At 44.2% G+C, this 12,639-nt stretch overlaps 1 protein-coding gene across 1 annotated transcript in view; it reads right to left on the reverse strand.

The window, feature by feature from the left end:
- Window positions 1-12,639, reverse strand: part of LOC146829872 (uncharacterized) — a 674,792-nt gene that overhangs the window by 315,529 nt on the left and 346,624 nt on the right. The gene's annotated exons all lie outside the window — the stretch shown is intronic.

Below are 12,639 nucleotides of genomic sequence, written 5' to 3' on the forward strand. Positions count from 1 at the left end.
CACTGCTCCATTCACTGGGTTAGAACCTTGGTCACTCTATACCTTGTGTAATTGTGTGTGTGCTGCTCCAGTCTCTGCGTTAGAACCTTCCTCACTCTATACCTTGTGTAAGTTGTGTGTGTGCTGCTCCCATCTCTGCGTTAGAACCTTTATCACTCCATACCTTGTGTAAGTTGTGTGTGCGCTGCTCCAGTCTCTGCATCAGAACCTTCGTCACTCAATACCTTGTGTAAGTTGTGTGTGATCTGCTCCAGTCTCTGCGTTAGAACCTTCGTCACTCTATACCTTGTGTAAGTTGTGTGTGTGCTGCTCCAGTCTCTGCGTTAAAACCATCGAGACTCTATACCTTGTGTAAGTTGTGTGTGTGCTGCTCCAGTCTCTGCGTTGAAAGCACCATCAATCTATACCTTGTGTAAGTTGTGTGTGCGCTGCTCCAGTCTCTGCGTCAGAACCTTCATCACTCTATACCTTGTTTAAGTTTTAGGTAAATAGGTTATTAGCTGGGGAAGTTGTGAGTCCTACCTTAATAATAATTCCCCCAGATGCTGTGGGGTCAAATACACAATTTAATAATATAAATCTGGGCGCAGTATTTAGCAACACCACAACAGACAATTAGTAAAAACACAACTCAATCAAAATCCTGCAACTAATTTCTAACTATTAAAAAGTGTAATAAGACAAATGACACCAAAGTTTTCAGTTGCAAAACATTCATAAATACCTTCATTATTCAGTGTCTGGAAGGGACCTCTTCTTAACACACCCCTTCCAAATACAAATGTGGTATGTATTCGCAAACCCAAATTCTGATTCCATAATATGTTACTGAGTTGCAATTTGATTTTTCCTAAATGCCATTTTGCGGTCCCAAAGGCTTTTATTTTAAGAATTAGAACCTGTGCGAATGTAACATTGTTTGCACAAGAGGGCCACAGTTTGTTTTTGGCCACAAAGCTTCCAGCATGGCAAACCTGAAGCTGTGTCTGACAAAGTCCTCTGGAAATCAGACACCCTTGCTGAAAGGTCTCTCTGAAGCTTTGGAGGTCTTGAAAGTCTCAAAAAGTTCTACATCATAACTATTCAGATTTGTTGTAGCATTTCTTCTTTGTCTCCTCTAAGGCTTCAAGGAGCAGAGATATCGGCAGCAATATGGGACCAGGCACACTCCAGCATTGACCACCAACAAGGTTTAAGTCAGGTCCAGTTGTTGCTGGTCATCTGTTCACTCCAGGAAAGGCCTCTTGTAGCTTTTGATGTCCCTGTAGCCTCACAAGAGGTCAGCCAACTCACCCATGGAGTCGACTTCTTAGTCCTGGGTACAAGTATGATCAGGCCCAGCCCTTCACATCTCTACATCAATTACAGATTGTAGGTCTAGTCATATTCTGTACTGACACAGGTCCAGAAAGACTCTTAAGAAGCTGGGGGCGAAGTGTTACTTTTGTTCAGTTCACTAGCCACTAGGGGTGATGTAACTCCTAGGCACTCCCTAAATAATGGACAAAACATTCTCAGGAGCAAACCTTCCCATTTTTGCTGCACATCCTATTTGCTTCATTCCAAACTATCAGAACACTGCTCAATTCCCAGCAAAATCCTGTCTGGCAGAATCTTTCGGTCACTGGAGGGATCTTGTGTAAGTTTTGTGCGCTGCTCCCATCTCTTCGTTAGAACCATTATCACTCAATACCTTGTGTAAGTTGTGTGTGCTCTGCTCCAGTCTCTGCGTTAGAACCTTCGTCACTCTATATCTTGTGTAAGTCGTGTGTGTGCTGCTCCAGTCTCTGCGTTAAAACCTTCGTCACACTATACCTTGTGTAAATTGTGTGTGCGCTGCTCCAGTCTCTGCGTCAGAACCTTCATCACTCTATACCTTATTTAAGTTGTGTGTGTGCTGCTCCAGTCTCTGTGCCTGAACCTTTGTTGCTATATCATATTTGTAAGTTGTGTTTACTGCTCCAGTCTCTGTTTTAGAACCTTCGTCACTCTATACCTTGGGTAAGTTGTGTGTGCGCTGCTCCAGTCTCTACATCAGAACCTTTGTCACTCTATACCTTGTGTAAGTTGTTTGTGCGCTGCTCCAGTCTCTGCATCAGAACCTTCATCACTCTATACCTTGTGTAAGTTGTGTGTGCTCTGCTCCAGTCACTGGGTTAGAACCTTCTTCACTCTATACCTTGTGTAAGTTGTGTGTGTGCTGCTCCAGTCTCTGCGTAAGAAGCTTCGCCACTCTATACCTTGTGTAATTTTTGTGTGTGCTGCTCAAGTGTCTGCGTTAGAACCTTTGTCATTCTATACCTTGTGTAAGTTGTGTGTGCGCTGCTCCAGTCTCTGTGTCAGAACCTTGATCACTCTATACCTTGTTTAAGTTGTGTGTGTGCTGCTCCAGTCTCTGTGCCTGAACCTTTGTCGCTCTATCATTTTTGTAAGTTGTGTGTGCTGCTCCAGTCTCTGTGTTAGAACCTTTGTCACTCTATACCTTGGGTAAGTTGTGTGGGTGCTACTCCAGTCTCTGCGTAAGAACCTTTGTCACTCTATACCTTGTGTAAGTTGTGTTTGCGCTGCTCCAGTCTCTGCGTTAGAACCTTCCTCACTCTATACCTTGTGTAAGTTGTGTGTGTGCTGCTCCCGTCTCTGCGTTAGAACCTTTATCACTCCATACCTTGTGTAAGTTGTGTGTGCACTGCTCCAGTCTCTGCATCAGAACCTTCGTCACTCTATACCTTGTGTAAGTTGTGTGTGTGCTGCTCCAGTCTTTGGATTACAACCTTCGTCACTATATACCTTGTGTAAGTTGAGTGTGTGATGCTCCAGTCTCTGCGTTAGAACCTTTATGACTCTATACCTTGTGTAAGTTGTGTGTGTGCTGCTCCCGTCTCTGCGTTGAAAGCATCGTCACTCTATACCTTGTGTAAGTTGTGTGTGCGCTGCTCCAGTCTCTGCGTCAGAACCTTCATCACTCTATACCTTGTTTAAATTTTGTGTGTGCTGCTCCAGTCTCTGTGCCTGAACCTTTGTCGCTCTATCATTTTTGTAAGTTGTGTGTGCTGCTCCAGTCTCTGTGTTAGAACCTTTGTCACTCTATACTTTGGGTAAGTTGTGTGGGTGCTACTCCAGTCTCTGCGTAAGAACCTTTGTCACTCTATACCTTGTGTAAGTTGTGTGGGTGCTGCTCCAGTCTCTGCGTCAGAACCTTTGTCACTCTATACCTTGTTTAAGTTTTAGGTAAATAGGTTATTAGCTGGGGAAGTTGTGAGTCCTACCTTAATAATAATTCCCCCAGATGCTGTGGGGTCAAATACACAATTTAATAATATAAATCTGGGCGCAATATTTAGCAACACCACAACAGACAATTAGTAAAAACACAACTCAATAAAAATCCTGCAACTAATTTCTAACTATTAAAAAGTGTAATAAGACAAATGACACCAAAGTTTTCAGTTGCAAAACATTCATAAATACCTTCATTATTTAGTGTCTGGAAGGGACCTCTTCTTAACACACCCCTTCCAAATACAAATGTGGTATGTATTCGCAAACCCAAATTCTGATTCCATAATATGTTACTGAGTTGCAATTTGATTTTTCCTAAAAGCCATTTTGCGGTCCCAAAGGCTTTTATTTTAAGAATTGGAACCTGTGCGAATGTAACATTGTTTGCACAAGAGGGCCACAGTTTGTTTTTGGCCACAAAGCTTCCAGCATGGCAAACCTGAAGCTGTGTCTGACAAAGTTCTCTGGAAATCAGACACCCTTGCTGAAAGGTCTCTCTGAAGCTTTGGAGGTCTTGAAAGTCTCAAAAAGTTCTACATCATAACTATTCAGATTTGTTGTAGCATTTCTTCTTTGTCTCCTCTAAGGCTTCAAGGAGCAGAGATATCGGCAGCAATATGGGACCAGGCACACTCCAGCATTGACCACCAACAAGGTTTAAGTCAGGTCCAGTTGTTGCTGGTCATCTGTTCACTCCAGGAAAGGCCTCTTGTAGCTTTTGATGTCCCTGTAGCCTCACAAGAGGTCAGCCAACTCACCCATGGAGTCGACTTCTTAGTCCTGGGTACAAGTAGGATCAGGCCCAGCCCTTCACATCTCTACATCAATTACAGATTGTAGGTCTAGTCATATTCTGTTCTGACACAGGTCCAGAAAGACTCTTAAGAAGCTGGGGGCTAATTGTTACTTTTGTTCAGTTCACTAGCCACTAGGGGTGATGTAACTCCTAGGCACTCCCTAAATAATGGACAAAACATTCTCAGGAGCAAACCTTCCCATTTTTGCTGCACATCCTATTTGCTTCATTCCAAACTATCAGAACACTGCTCAATTCCCAGCAAAATCCTGTCTGGCAGAATCTTTCGGTCACTGGAGGGATCTTGTGTAAGTTTTGTGCGCTGCTCCCATCTCTGCGTTAGAACCATTATCGCTCAATACCTTGTGTAAGTTGTGTGTGCTCTGCTCCAGTCTCTGCGTTAGAACCTTCGTCACTCTATATCTTGTGTAAGTCGTGTGTGTGCTGCTCCAGTCTCTGCGTTAAAACCTTCGTCACACTATACCTTGTGTAAATTGTGTGTGCGCTGCTCCAGTCTCTGCGTCAGAACCTTCATCACTCTATACCTTATTTAAGTTGTGTGTGTGCTGCTCCAGTCTCTGTGCCTGAACCTTTGTTGCTATATCATATTTGTAAGTTGTGTTTACTGCTCCAGTCTCTGTGTTAGAACCTTCGTCACTCTATACCTTGGGTAAGTTGTGTGTGCGCTGCTCCAGTCTCTACATCAGAACCTTTGTCACTCTATACCTTGTGTAAGTTGTTTGTGCGCTGCTCCAGTCTCTGCATCAGAACCTTCATCACTCTATACCTTGTGTAAGTTGTGTGTGCTCTGCTCCAGTCACTGGGTTAGAACCTTCTTCACTCTATACCTTGTGTAAGTTGTGTGTGTGCTGCTCCAGTCTCTGCGTAAGAAGCTTCGCCACTCTATACCTTGTGTAATTTTTGTGTGTGCTGCTCCAGTGTCTGCGTTAGAACCTTTGTCATTCTATACCTTGTGTAAGTTGTGTGTGCGCTGCTCCAGTCTGTGGGTCAGAACCTTCATCACTCTATACCTTGTTTAAGTTGTGTGTGTGCTGCTCCAGTCTCTGTGCCTGAACCTTTGTCGCTCTATCATTTTTGTAAGTTGTGTGTGCTGCTCCAGTCTCTGTGTTAGAACCTTTGCCACTCTATACCTTGGGTAAGTTGTGTGGGTGCTACTCCAGTCTCTGCGTAAGAACCTTTGTCACTCTATACCTTGTGTAAGTTGTGTTTGCGCTGCTCCAGTCTCTGGGTTAGAACCTTCGTCACTCTATACCTTGTGTAAGTTGAGTGTGTGCTGCTCCAGTCTCTGCGTTAGAACCTTCCTCACTCTATACCTTGTGTAAGTTGTGTGTGTGCTGCTCCCGTCTCTGCGTTAGAACCTTTATCACTCCATACCTTGTGTAAGTTGTGTGTGCACTGCTCCAGTCTCTGCATCAGAACCTTCGTCATTCAATACCTTGTGTAAGTTGTGTGTGCTCTGCTCCAGTCTCTGCGTTAGAACCTTCGTCACTCTATACCTTGTGTAAGTTGTGTGTGTGCTGCTCCAGTCTTTGGATTACAACCTTCGTCACTCTATACCTTGTGTAAGTTGAGTGTGTGATGCTCCAGTCTCTGCGTTAGAACCTTCATCACTCTATACCTTGTGTAAGTTGTGTGTGTGCTGCTCCCGTCTCTGTGTTGAAAGCATCGTCACTCTATACCTTGTGTAAGTTGTGTGTGCGCTGCTCCAGTCTCTGCGTCAGAACCTTCATCACTCTATACCTTGTTTAAATTTTGTGTGTGCTGCTCCAGTCTCTGTGCCTGAACCTTTGTCGCTCTATCATTTTTGTAAGTTGTGTGTGCTGCTCCAGTCTCTGTGTTAGAACCTTTGTCACTCTATACTTTGGGTAAGTTGTGTGGGTGCTGCTCCAGTCTCTGCGTCAGAACCTTTGTCACTCTATACCTTGTGTAAGTTGTGTGTGTGCTGCTCCAGTATCTGCGTCAGAACCTTCTTCACTCTATACCTTGCATAAGTTGTTTGTGTGCTGCTCCAGTCTCTGTGTCAGAACCTTTGTCACTCTATAAATTGTGTAAGTTGTGTGGCTGCTGCTCCAGTCTCTGCGTCAGAACCTTCATCACTCAATACCTTGTGTAAGTTGTGTGTGCACTGCTCCAGTCTCTGCGTTAGAACCTTCCTCACTCTATACCTTGTGTAAGTTGTGTGTGCGCTGCTCCCGTCTCTGCGTTAGAACTTTTATCACTCCATACCTTGTGTAAGTTGTGTGTGCACTGCTCCAGTCTCTGCATCAGAACCTTCATCACTCAATACCTTGTGTAACTTGTGTGTGCGCTGCTCCAGTCTCTGCATCAGAACCTTCTTCACTCTATAGCTTGTGCAAGTTGTGGGTGTGCTGCTCCAGTCTCTGTGTCAGAAACTTTATCACTCTATACCTTGTGTAAGTTGTGTGTATGCTGCTCCAGTCTCTGTGTCAGAACCTTCATCACTCTATACCTTGTGTAAGTTGTTTGTGCACTGCTCCAGTCACTGGGTTAGAACCTTCGTCACTCTATACCTTGTGAAATTGTGTGTGTGCTGCTCCAGTCTCTGCGTTAGAACCTTCCTCACTCTATACCTTGTGTAAGTTGTGTGTGATCTGCTCCAGTCTCTGCGTTAGAACGTTCGTCACTCTATACCTTGTGTAAGTTGTGTGTGTGCTGCTCCAGTCTCTGCGTTAAAACCATCGTGGCTCTATACCTTGTGTAATTTGTGTGTGTGCTGCTCCAGTCTCTGCGTTAAAAGCACCATCACTCCATACCTTGTGTAAGTTTTGTGTGCGCTGCTCCAGTCTCTGCGTCAGAACCTTCATCACTCTATACCTTGTTTAAGTTTTGTGTGTGCTGCTCCAGTCTCTGTGCCTGAACATTTGTCGCTCTATCATTTTTGTAAGTTGGGTGTGCTGCTCCAGTCTCTGTGTTAGAACCTTTGTCACTCTATACCTTGTGTAAGCTGTGTGTGTGCTGCTCCAGTCTCTGCATCAGAACCTTCGTCACTCTATACCTTGCATAAGTTGTTTGTGCGCTGCTCCAGTCTATGTGTCATAACCTCCGTCACTCTATAAATTGTGTAAGTTGTGTGGGTGCTGCTCCAGTCTCTGCGTCAGAACCTTCATCACTCTATACCTTGTATAAGTTGTGTGTGCGCTGCTCCAGTCTCTGGGTTAGAACCTTCGTCACTCTATACCTTGTGTAAGTTGTGTGTGTGCTGCTACAGTGTATGTGGTGTTCCAGTCTCCGCATCAGAACCTTTGTCACTCTATACCTTGTGTAGGTTGTGTGTGTGCTGCTCCAGTTTCTGTATCAGAACCTTCATCACTCTATACCTTGTGTAAGTTGTGTGTGCGCTGCTCCAGTCTCTGGGTTACAACCTTCGTCACTCTATACCTTGTGTAAGTTGAGTGTGTGCTGCTCCAGTCTCTGCGTTAGAACCTTCTTCACTCTATGACTTGTGCAAGGTGTTGTGTGTGCTGCTCCAGTCTCTGTGTCAGAACCTTCATCACTCTATACCTTATGTAAGTAGTGTGTGCGCTGCTCCAGCCTCTGCATCAGAAACTTTGTCACTCGATACCTTGTGTAAGTTGTGTGTATGCTGCTCCAGTCTCTGCGTCAGAACCTTCATCACTCTATACCTTGTGTAAGTTGTGTGTGCTCTGCTCCAGTCACTGGGTTAGAACCTTCGTCACTCTATACCTTGTGTAAGTTGTGTGTGTGCTGCTCCAGTCTCTGTGTCAGAACCTTCATCACTCTATACCTTGTGTAAGTTATGTGTGTGCTGCTCCAGTCTCTGCATTAGAACCTTTGTCACGTTATACCTTGTGTAAGTTGTGTTTGCCCTGCTCCAGTCTCTGGGTTACAACCTTTGTCATTCTATACCTTGTGTAAGTTGTGTGTGCGCTGCTCCAGTCTCTGCGTCAGAACCTTCATCACTCTATACCTTGTTTAAGTTGTGTGTGTGCTGCTCCAGTCTCTGTGCCTGAACCTTTGTCGCTCTATCATTTTTGTAAGTTGTGTGTGCTGCTCCAGTCTCTGTGTTAGAACCTTTGTCACTCTATACCTTGGGTAAGTTGTGTGGGTGCTACTCCAGTCTCTGCGTAAGAACCTTTGTCACTCTATACCTTGTGTAAGTTGTGTTTGCGCTGCTCCAGTCTCTGGCTTAGAACCTTCGTCACTCTATACCTTGTGTAAGTTGAGTGTGTGCTGCTCCAGTCTCTGCATTAGAACCTTCCTCACTCTATACCCTGTGTAAGTTGTGTGTGTGCTGCTCCCGTCTCTGCGTTAGAACCTTTATCACTCCATACCTTGTGTAAGTTGTGTGTGCACTGCTCCAGTCTCTGCATCAGAACCTTCGTCACTCAATACCTTGTGTAAGTTGTGTGTGCTCTGCTCCAGTCTCTGCGTTAGAACCTTCGTCACTCTATACCTTGTGTAAGTTGTGTGTGTGCTGCTTCAGTCTTTGGATTACAACCTTCGTCACTCTATACCTTGTGTAAGTTGAGTGTGTGATGCTCCAGTCTCTGCGTTAGAACCTTCATCACTCTATACCTTGTGTAAGTTGTGTGTGCGCTGCTCCAGTCTCTGCGTCAGAACCTTCATCACTCTATACCTTGTTTAAATTTTGTGTGTGCTGCTCCAGTCTCTGTGCCTGAACCTTTGTCGCTCTATCATTTTTGTAAGTTGTGTGTGCTGCTCCAGTCTCTGTGTTAGAACCTTTGTCACTCTATACTTTGGGTAAGTTGTGTGGGTGCTGCTCCAGTCTCTGCGTCAGAACCTTTGTCACTCTATACCTTGTGTAAGTTGTGTGTGTGCTGCTCCAGTATCTGCGTCAGAACCTTCGTCACTCTATACCTTGCATAAGTTGTTTGTGTGCTGCTCCAGTCTCTGTGTCAGTACCTTTGTCACTCTATAAATTGTGCAAGTTGTGTGGGTGCTGCTCCAGTCTCTGTGTCAGAACCTTCATCACTCGATACCTTGTGTAAGTTGTGTGTGCACTCCTCCAGTCACTGGGTTAGAACCTTCGTCACTCTATACCTTGTGAAATTGTGTGTGTTCTGCTCCAGTCTCTGCGTTAGAACCTTCCTCACTCTATACCTTGTTTAAGTTGTGTGTGTGCTGCTCCCGTCTCTGCGTTAGAACCTTTATCACTCCATACCTTGTGTAAGTTGTGTGTGCGCTGCTCCAGTCTCTGCATCAGAACCTTCGTCACTCAATACCTTGTGTAAGTTCTGTGTGATCTGCTCCAGTCTCTGCGTTAGAACGTTCGTCACTCTATACCTTGTGTAATTTGTGTGTGTGCTGCTCCAGTCTCTGCGTTGAAAGCACCATCACTCTATACCTTGTGTAAGTTGTGTGTGCGCTGCTCCAGTCTCTGCGTCAGAACCTTCATCACTCTATACCTTGTTTAAGTTTTGTGTGTGCTGCTCCAGTCTCTGTGCCTGAACCTTTGTCGCTCTATCATTTTTGTAAGTTGGGTGTGCTGCTCCAGTCTCTGTGTTAGAACCTTTGTCACTCTATACCTTGTGTAAGTTGTGTGTGTGCTGCTCCAGTCTCTGTGAATGAACCTTTGTCGCTCTATCATTTTTGTAAGTTGTGTGTGCTGCTCCAGTCTCTGTGTTAGAACTTTTTTCACTCTATACCTTGGGTAAGTTGTGTGGGTGCTGCTCCAGTCTCTGCGTCAGAACCTTTGTCACTCTATACCTTGTGTAAGCTGTGTGTGTGCTGCTCCAGTCTCTGCATCAGAACCTTCGTCACTCTATACCTTGCATAAGTTGTTTGTGCGCTGCTCCAGTCTCTGTGTCATAACCTCCGTCACTCTATAAATTGTGTAAGTTGTGTGTGCGCTGCTCCAGTCTCTGGGTTAGAACCTTCGTCACTCTATACCTTGTGTAAGTTGTGTGTGTGCTGCTACAGTGTATGTGCTGTTCCAGTCTCTGCATCAGAACCTTTGTCACTCTATACCTTGTGTAGGTTGTGTGTGTGCTGCTCCAGTTTCTGTATCAGAACCTTCATCACTCTATACCTTGTGTAAGTTGTGTGTGCGCTGCTCCAGTCTCTGGGTTACAACCTTCGTCACTCTATACCTTGTGTAAGTTGAGTGTGTGCTGCTCCAGTCTAGCGTTAGAAACTTCATCACTCTATAACTTGTGTAAGTTGTGTGTGTGCTGCTCCCGTCTCTGCGTTAGAACCTTTATCACTCCATACCTTGTGTAAGTTGTGTGTGCGCTGCTCCAGTCTCTGCGTTAGAACCTTCTTCACTCTATGACTTGTTCAAGGTGTTGTGTGTGCTGCTCCAGTCTCTGTGTCAGAACCTTCATCACTCTATACCTTGTGTAAGTAGTGTGTGCGCTGCTCCAGCCTCTGCATCAGAAACTTTGTCACTCTATACCTTGTGTAAGTTGTGTGTATGCTGCTCCAGTCTCTGCGTCAGAACCTTCATCACTCTATACCTTGTGTAAGTTGTGTGTGCTCTGCTCCAGTCACTGGGTTAGAACCTTCGTCACTCTATACCTTGTGTAAGTTGTGTGTGTGCTGCTCCAGTCTCTGTGTCAGAACCTTCATCACTCTATACCTTGTGTAAGTTATGTGTGTGCTGCTCCAGTCTCTGCGTTAGAACCTTTGTCACGTTATACCTTGTGTAAGTTGTGTGTGCGCTGCTCCAGTCTCTGCGTTAGAACCTTCTTCACTCTATGACTTGTTCAAGGTGTTGTGTGTGCTGCTCCAGTCTCTGTGTCAGAACCTTCATCACTCTATACCTTGTGTAAGTAGTGTGTGCGCTGCTCCAGCCTCTGCATCAGAAACTTTGTCACTCTATACCTTGTTTAAGTTTTGTGTGTGCTGCTCCCATCTCTGCGTTAGAACCTTTATCACTCCATACCTTGTGTAAGTTGTGTGTATGCTGCTCCAGTCTCTGCGTCAGAACCTTCATCACTCTATACCTTGTGTAAGTTGTGTGTGCTCTGCTCCAGTCACTGGGTTAGAACCTTCGTCACTCTATACCTTGTGTAAGTTGTGTGTGTGCTGCTCCAGTCTCTGCATTAGAACCTTTGTCACTCTATACCTTGTGTAAGTTTTGTGCGCTGCTCCCATCTCTGCGTTAGAACCTTTATCACTCCATACCTTGTGTAAGTTGTGTGTGCGCTGCTCCAGCCTCTGCATCAGAAACTTTGTCACTCTATACCTTGTGTAAGTTGTGTGTATGCTGCTCCAGTCTCTGCGTCAGAACCTTCATCACTCTATACCTTGTGTAAGTTGTGTGTGCTCTGCTCCAGTCACTGGGTTAGAACCTTCGTCACTCTATACCTTGTGTAAGTTGTGTGTGTGCTGCTCCAGTCTCTGCATTAGAACCTTTGTCACTCTATACCTTGTGTAAGTTTTGTGCGCTGCTCCCATCTCTGCGTTAGAACCTTTATCACTCCATACCTTGTGTAAGTTGTGTGTGCTCTGCTTCAGTCTCTGCGTCAGAACCTTCATCACTCTATACCTTGTTTAAGTTGTGTGTGTGCTTTGCTTCAGTCTCTGCGTTAAAACCTTCGTCACTCTATACCTTGTTTAAGTTGTGTGTGCGCTGCTCCAGTCGCTGTGCCTGAAACTTTGTTGCTCTATCATATTTGTAAGTTGTGTTTACTGCTCTAGTTTGTAAGTTGTGTGTGCGTGCTGGAGAGGGTGATGTAAAATTTTGTATACACTCCCCATTTGCATGTTCATACTAATTAGAATAATCAATTAAGTATAATCGTATTAATTGTTTGAAGTGATTTACTAAATCAACCCTATTAATATATAAATTACACGTGGGATTTGCATTTGCATGGCTTAATTAATATGTAAACTAAAATATGTACGCATACTAATATTAGAGAAATCAGAATATTTCATGTTAAGTGTTGCTTTTGTCAAGTATATTGTAAGTCGCATAAATAGTAAGTATAATTGCTTTAAATGTTGCTGTTATGCTAGATAACTCATTTTTGTTACATTTTGACATTGAAATCACTATAAAATATGGTAGAATAGTGGGGGTTTACGCTGCAAGCTTCTTTTTCCTGACGTTATGCTGACGGAGAGGACGGTGACGCTGCAGGACAGCTGTCTCCCTGAATCTTTGACGGACTGATTTGCTGCCCAACTTCCTGATGAATTGAACCAATTATATGGGCATAGATTGACGAATACGCTCTTATAGTCTCAGCCCCATCTGTGGGACTGTAGCGTACTGCATGACTACCTGATCGACTTAGAGGACGACAATTAGCCAGAATAGGTAAATATGGTAAATTGCGGTTTGAATAACATTTCCTTCCAGATTTGCATTTAATTTAGATAAAGTTTAATTATTGATCATTCAAATGAGTTGTGTTGTTTATTCATGAGAAATGTTCAAACTAAAAGGTAGAAGAGTGAATTAGAAGTTCATTTAAACCCGCAACTAACAGATCCGTCGCATCGCATGGAAGGGATATTTAGAAGGTTTAATATAGAATATGTTAGAGCATAGATATAAAATGTATAGTTTCCCAAATTAAAAGGTATTC

Source organism: Triturus cristatus, chromosome 5_2 (assembly GCF_964204655.1).
Source record: "Triturus cristatus chromosome 5_2, aTriCri1.1, whole genome shotgun sequence".
NCBI lineage: Eukaryota > Metazoa > Chordata > Amphibia > Caudata > Salamandridae > Triturus > Triturus cristatus.